Source organism: Crocodylus siamensis, chromosome 8 (assembly GCF_052110815.1).
Source record: "Crocodylus siamensis isolate JL-2025a chromosome 8, ASM5211081v1, whole genome shotgun sequence".
NCBI classification, from domain to species: domain Eukaryota; kingdom Metazoa; phylum Chordata; order Crocodylia; family Crocodylidae; genus Crocodylus; species Crocodylus siamensis.
The window spans coordinates 63,351,371-63,358,099 of NC_143402.1; the positions used below are offsets into that span (position 1 = coordinate 63,351,371).

The 6,729-nt window shown below is 52.1% G+C and overlaps 5 non-coding genes across 5 annotated transcripts; 3 read left to right on the forward strand and 2 right to left on the reverse strand.

Moving 5' to 3' along the window:
• Nucleotides 1–2,029: 2,029 nt before the first annotated feature.
• On the reverse strand, nt 2,030–2,136 carry LOC149858860 (U6 spliceosomal RNA). The gene has a single exon (XR_016444044.1). It is a non-coding gene; the product is annotated as a U6 spliceosomal RNA (small nuclear RNA).
• A 722-nt stretch (nt 2,137–2,858) lies between these two features.
• On the reverse strand, nt 2,859–2,965 carry LOC149858861 (U6 spliceosomal RNA). The gene has a single exon (XR_016444042.1). It is a non-coding gene; the product is annotated as a U6 spliceosomal RNA (small nuclear RNA).
• A 714-nt stretch (nt 2,966–3,679) lies between these two features.
• Nucleotides 3,680–3,751, forward strand: TRNAM-CAU (transfer RNA methionine (anticodon CAU)). The gene has a single exon. It is a non-coding gene; the product is annotated as a tRNA-Met (tRNA).
• Nucleotides 3,752–4,456: 705 nt separating this feature from the next.
• Nucleotides 4,457–4,528, forward strand: TRNAQ-CUG (transfer RNA glutamine (anticodon CUG)). Its single transcript has one exon. It is a non-coding gene; the product is annotated as a tRNA-Gln (tRNA).
• Nucleotides 4,529–5,064: 536 nt separating this feature from the next.
• Nucleotides 5,065–5,136, forward strand: TRNAQ-UUG (transfer RNA glutamine (anticodon UUG)). Its single transcript has one exon. It is a non-coding gene; the product is annotated as a tRNA-Gln (tRNA).
• Nucleotides 5,137–6,729: the final 1,593 nt, after the last annotated feature.

Here is a 6,729-nt window from a genome sequence, read left to right on the forward strand (position 1 = left end):
GCCAAGGCCACAACTGGGCAGTTTGGCCAAGAGGTGATCATGGGATACCAGATCAAAAGCTTTTTTGAAGTCAAGATATATGACATCAACCTCTTCTCCCTTGTCCAGGTGATAGGTCACCTGGTCATAGAAGGAAATGAGATTGGTCAAACAAGACCTACCCGCAAAAAACCCGTGCTGGCTGTCCCTTAGGATGTTAGCCTGGGCCAGTCCCTCAAGGATGGCCTCCTTAATAAACTTTTCTAGGATCTTCCCCAGGATAGAAGTCAGGCTAATGGGCCTGTAGTTAGCCGGATCCACTCTCCTCCCTTTTTTGAAGATCGGCACCACATTGGCCTTCTTCCAGTCTTCGGGCAATGCACCAGAGCGCCAGGAGTTTTCAAAGATCCGTGCCAGGGGCTGGGCTATGACGCTTGCCAGCTCCTTGAGTACCCTGGGGTGCAGGCTGTCAGGGCCGGCTGACTTGAAGGTATCCAGCTTCTCAAGGTGTTCCTTCACGAGGTCAGCATTGATGGAGGGTAGGGGATCCCCCTCACCAAGATTTCCCTGTCCCATAGCAGGCATGGGCATCCCGTGTGACTGATGAAAGACTGACACGAAGTACCTATTTAATAGGTTGGCTTTTTCCTGAGCGGCAGTTGTCAGTTGCCCCATCTGGGTTAGCAGGGGTCCAACATTGCCCTTACTTTTCCTCCGGCTCCCCACATATCTGAAAAAGGACTTTTTGTTATCCTTGATGCCTGAAGCTAGTTGGAGTTCAGTTGCAGCCTTGGCTTTCCTGGTTTGCTCCCTGCAGGACCGGACCAGCACAGAATAATCCTCCTTGGAGGTGAATCCTGTCCTCCATCCTTTGTAGGCTTTCCTTTTTAGCCGCAGGAGGTCCGCTAGGTCCCTGGAGAGCCAGGGGGGCTGCTGTGCCTTCTTGCTGCCTTTCCTCCGTGTTGGGATAAATTTAGCTTGTGCATTGAGGATCGCTTCCTTGAGAAGCAACCACTCTTCTTGAACTCCCATCTCCCTGGGGTCATGGTCCCTGAGGGCCTGACGGACTAGCCTCTTGAGTTTGTCAAAGTCGGCTTTTCTGAAGTCAAGGACTTCTGTGTTGCTGACTGACTTGCCAGCTTTACGGCGGATGGTGAAGGTGATCAGCTCGTGGTCGCTGTCACCCAGCTTCCCATCGATCACTAGGATAACCCACATTGTCTCAGGATGTTCCCTGAAAACTATCTCATGAGAAAAGCAGACTTAGATTCTTCATGGGTCACCAGTATGCAGATGCACAGTGATACACCAGAGGAAAACATTACATTCTGCATAAAACAGGAGGTGCACATGTTTTGAAAAACTGACTGATTCATCCACCGCAGACGGAAAAGGTGGCAGGCAGCACATGGGGGACCCAGAACTGCCTTTTGTGCCCTAGGACAATGACATCCCTTGCCGGGCAAACTCCCCTCTTCGATAGCAAGACGTTCCCGTTGAGCAGTTCGGACTGGGTAAAGGTACCTTGGCAGGGCCTCCCGCCATGTTGGTGGCCCCACACATGAGAAGCAAAGGCCTGGGCAGCCAAGTAGGGCACCTGGTGCCAGAGCAGTGTCCCCGGTGAACGCTGGTGAGGGGAGGGAGCCGAAGGAAGGCCAGCGCTTAGCCTAGGAGCCCTTTGGTTCCCAGTCTTGGGCCCCACTCGGGCGTCAGGGCAGGCACATGCTGCCTCTGACGCATGGAGGGGGCACCAGGGACCCCGGCAAAGGCCCTTGCACCCCTCCATCGCTCCGTGGGGGTGCCACGTGCGAAAGGGAGCCCTCACTTGGCAGGGCCTTTCGGCCTTGGCGGACCCTGTCCCCTCTGCCAGGTGGCCGAGCATGCAGCTAGGGGACCCTGTCCAGCGCTCCCCCTGGCATGTGGGATGCGGCGGTGCTGCCTGGGGCAACCAGCCTGGGGCCTGCGGGATGGAAAAGGGCAGGCGGGGGGCAGCAGCAGGCAGGTCATGGTGGCCAACTTTGGCACCTGAAGGGGCTGTGTGGGGGGCCACGAAAATATGGAACGCTTCACGAATTTGCGTGTCATCCTTGCGCAGGGGCCATGCTAATCTTCTCTGTATCGTTCCAATTTTAGTATACGTGCTGCCGAAGCAAGCACGGATGATGGCCAGGGCCGGCAGGTTGAAATAGCTCAGCACGGCTCAGGCCTTTCAGGTCAGGGCGACCAAGGCCCGGTCGGCAGGACCTGCGGCCGGCACGCACTGGTTGCCCAAAGATTGCCCCTTGCGCCCTTTGTCCCCGCCACGCCTCGCCGGGCAATCCGTCCTTTTGCATGGTGGGACCTTCCCACTGAGGGGCCCGGACCAGGCCAAGGTGGGCAGCGGTGTGCACCTGCGAATAGCAGAAGAGCATGCTGGGAGCAGCCGAGCCTGGCCTGAAAGCCCTCTGCGGCCAGGGCCGGGGCGGGAGCGGGAGCAGAGGTGTGCTAAGGGACCTTGGCAGGGCCTCCCGCCATGGTGGCGGCCCCGCACATGAGAAGCATAGGCCTGGGCAGCCAAGTATGGCACCTGGTGCCAGAGCAGGTCCCCCCCGGCGAAGGCTGGTGAGGGGAGGGGGCCAAAGGAAGGCTGAGGCTTAGCCTGGGGGCCCTTTGGCCCCAGTCGGGCGTCAGGGCAGGTATGCGCTGAGTCCGAGATGTGGCGTGGGGCACCGGGGACCCCGCCAAAGACCCTTGCACCCCTCGGCCACTCTGTGGGGGTGCCGCATTGGAAAGGGAGCCCTCCGTTGGCAGGGCCTCTCGGCTTTGGTAGTGCATCCTGTCCTCTCCGGCGGGTGCCTAGTATGCGGTGAGCGGACCGCGTGCCGCACTCCCCCGGCCACAAAAATATGGAACGCTTCACGAATTTGCGTGTCATCCTTGCGCAGGGGCCATGCTAATCTTCTCTGTATCGTTCCAATTTTAGTATATGTGCTGCCGAAGCAAGCACGGTGATGGGGGTGATACGAATGTTATATATGGTTCAGCCGCTTGTATTTCTTCCTGTTATGGTGAGCGGTGTCTTCTCCTGGGGGCCAGTGTGCAGCACGTATGTGTCGGTTGAGACTCGGCCCCGCGTAAATTTTACGTCTGTTTGTTCTCTCATGACCAGCGCGACCTTTTTGGTGCTGCTCGCTGTCGGGTGGAGGTGTAGGTGGGGGTGCAGTCAGAGCTGTGCATGCTGGGAGCGCGCTGGCTGTCGCTCCGTTTCCCTGCAGTTTCCGTTGCCGGTTTTTCTTTCCCCGCTGCCTGTTCAACGTTGGGGAAACCCGACGGCCGCGGTGGCAGCTGCGCTGGCTTGTGTGGAGGTGGTAGTTGGCACTTGGGTCCAAATGTTCCGGAGCCGCCCGGAGTTTGTGCGGATCGGGCCCGCCGCGGAGTTCCGCGTTGACATACACTGGCGGAGGGCTGTCCGGGCCCCTGCCGCCTCGTCCCGGGCCAGCCGCCCCTTCCCGGGGTTGCTGGGCACCGACCGCAGGGCCCCGCACCAGTGCCCGGGCCTGCCGAGCCGCCCCCGGCCTGGCCGGCTTCGGGGCAGGTGAGCGGGACGAGGTCAGAATTCCTGGGTAGTAGAAAGGTCCGGGGTAGTAGAAAGTATTGAAAAGCGGAGAATGCCCGCGGAGCGATATTTTTCTGTTTGCTTTGGGCGGGTTTTATTCGCAAAAGCAGAGTGGCGCAGCGGAAGCGTGCTGGGCCCATAACCCAGAGGTCGATGGATCGAAACCATCCTCTGCTAGTTTCAGTCTTTTGCTCTTGCCGTGTTTTTACTGAGGTTTACAGTTAAAAGTAAAGGTTTTTTCTCTGGCTAACCATTTAATGTGTTGAAATGGGCGATGCCCACAGACGGACTCCGCGATCATCTCTAGCCTCCTTACACTACGTTCAGGCATGGATCGGATCCTCTTACTGATGCTTTTCCTGGTTGGTGTCGGTGAAGAGCCGCCCGCCTCCTTCGTGGGCCGTTCATTGCACACAACCCACGGGAGGCAAAGACACAACGCGACAGATATCGAGTCCAAATGAAGAGAAGGTAAGAAAGGATGGAGCTCTACACACACCCTGGCACACGCACAGACACGTGTGTACATATGTAGGCATACAGACACACAGGTGTACTCATAGACATACACATACAAACACATGTGCATATGCATATGGATACATATATACACCCATGGAGATATAAAATGAAGATTAAGCTGAAATGCTTAGTGAAAAATAATTAAGACAGAATTTAAAGCAAAAATCCCATACTGTACTAGAACAGAAAATGCAATAGAGCAAGAAATGTTACCTAAGGACAGATGTTTTATTGGGACAGGGCGTAGTTCAGCCATCAGGAGACATAAAACATATCGGTAGAGGTAGCTCTATGTAGGAATGATGCAGAATCGTGCTGGAGTGAAGTACAAAGACCGTGTTTGCAGAACTGTGCGTACGGGGTTCCATGGTGTAATGGTTAGCACTCTGGACTCTGAATCCAGCGATCCGAGTTCAAATCTCGGTGGAACCTAGAAATTTTCCCTTTTTTAGAAGGGTGCGTTTTTTCCCCCTGTTTAACACAAGCTTCTTTCCCTGCATGTTTCTGAATGTGTGGTAAGGCTTTCAAGTTCTTGCAAAAAAGTAATTACAAGAAAGAGCGGGTTCATTTGTAGTCGCTCTGGTTTGGTGTCATAGATGGAAATCTACACGCGGATCAGTACCGTCTGGGCAGGATCAGAAGCACAAACACGCTGCCGGGAGTTTTCGTGGCTCGTGCTCAAATTCGAGTAAGTCTTTTTTTCTTTGAGCTCATTGTAACTATCCTAGAAAACTCTTGCATCATACGAGTTATGTGAAAACGACAGGGGAAAAAGCTTTTCCGTGATTCGCTGTTGAACTTCAGCTCTGGTTTCAGTTCGAATTTCTGCACCAGCAATTTTGCAAAACGGCCGATTCCTTTGCTCAGCTGGCGCAGGTCTGAGTAGGGACTAGTTGAACCTGGCGGAAGGGATGAAGCTTTCTGTAGATCCCTATTACCTTCAGGGACTGGAAGCACTGCCACCACCTGGTTCTATGGTGTAATGGTTAGCACTCTGGACTTTGAATCCAGCGATCCGAGTTCAAATCTCGGTAGAACCTGCCCTCTTTTAAGCGTTTGCAATGGTCAGCTGTCTGGAAGCAGAGGAAGTTGCACAAATAAATGATCCTCTGGGCAGTAAATTTTTTCCAAGTCAGTCGTTATTGAACTGGCTGCCAGGTTTGGAATGTAAAATCACGATTTCTTTTTCTCATGCTTAAAAATGAATTTTATAATTACATTTTGCGCTCTTTAAAAATCAGTCAACACTGCTCTGTTTTTTTATGGTTCCTACTACAACCTTTTTTGCACTTTTCTTACTTACTGTTGCCCTTAAGTCCTAAACAAGTTTTATTTTTACTTATGGCACAAAGCAATCCTCGACTGCAGTAATCCCTCTGATTTAACAGGTACGTTTTGACTTTTAAGGATAATTAAATATTATAGCACTTAGACCCTTTAAAAGAAAGAAAGGCCAAGTTATGTCTAAAAAATTTTCACAGTGATCTCCTCTATCTAGAGGCAAGGGAGGAAGCCTGGTTGCATTAATGCAAGTTGGTAACTGTTCTTGCAGCATCCTGATTTTCAGTGCCCTTTACACCAGTTGGGGGGGGGTGTTGCATCACTTCAGTAACTGTGGAATTGCTTTTTTTTTCACTCCGTTAGGAGCCCACCTGTAGAAGCAGGAATGGTTCAGGGGGTTAGTGTCTCCCACAGAGCTGTCCCAAGTTTGATTAATCTTATGTTTGGTTTGTTCAAAAGCCATTATTTATGTCTTTTCTGTCATCGCATGCATTATGTTATGCTGCGTGCATTTATCTTTACAATTTTGGGGCACAACTAAAAGGTTATTGCCAGATCTCTAACTAAGAGGTGCTCTATGTCAGAGGAACAGAAGGAAGGTGAAATTAATAAGCATCGCTGGTCCATTATTGACACCATCAAGTGTCAACACCAAACGCAGGCAGAAAGGGCTATTGTAGGGATGGACACGCATGGCATTGGCTGGTTTTAATGAGTCAGCCCCACAATAATGAAGCCATCTCAAGGAAATGGGAAGTGGCAGGGAATCCAGATGCCACAGAAAAGAAAGAAGTTTCTAAAGATTTTTAAGATGTATCAGCAGTTGGATCAAAGCTGACAAGGAGGGAGCTGGCTTGGAAGTGTTTGGGAGCTTCCTATGACCCAGTGGTTACCTTTGGGTTCTCCCATGTCTTCAGGTGAGTCTAGCACCCTAGTGAGCAAAGGTGCAAGGATTAGCAGGAAGGCTGATCTCTGGAGATACTGGCAGGACTCTCAAAAGCAGTAAGGTTAGAGCCAGAGAAGGTGAGAAACTTGCCATTTTGTTCTTCCCTTGCATTATCTGATTATAACCTTTTTCATAGAATTCTGTACTTTTACAGAGTAAGTCCTTTCACCATTTTGTGATCTAACTGCAGGCCTGCAGTTAAGTGTGATCTCAGAAGTGGTATCCAGGCCTCATGTCTGGCAGCAGGCTGGGCCTGGGGCCCTAGAATTCTTTCCCCACCCAAAGTGAAAGAACCCAGAGCCAGCAAAGAGTCCCTTGCTGGGAGGGGAATGTAACCGCTGCACTTGCTAGGACTTTTTTCTTTGCACAAAAAAATCTCTGCCAAAGCTGTTGTTCCAAGCTGCGT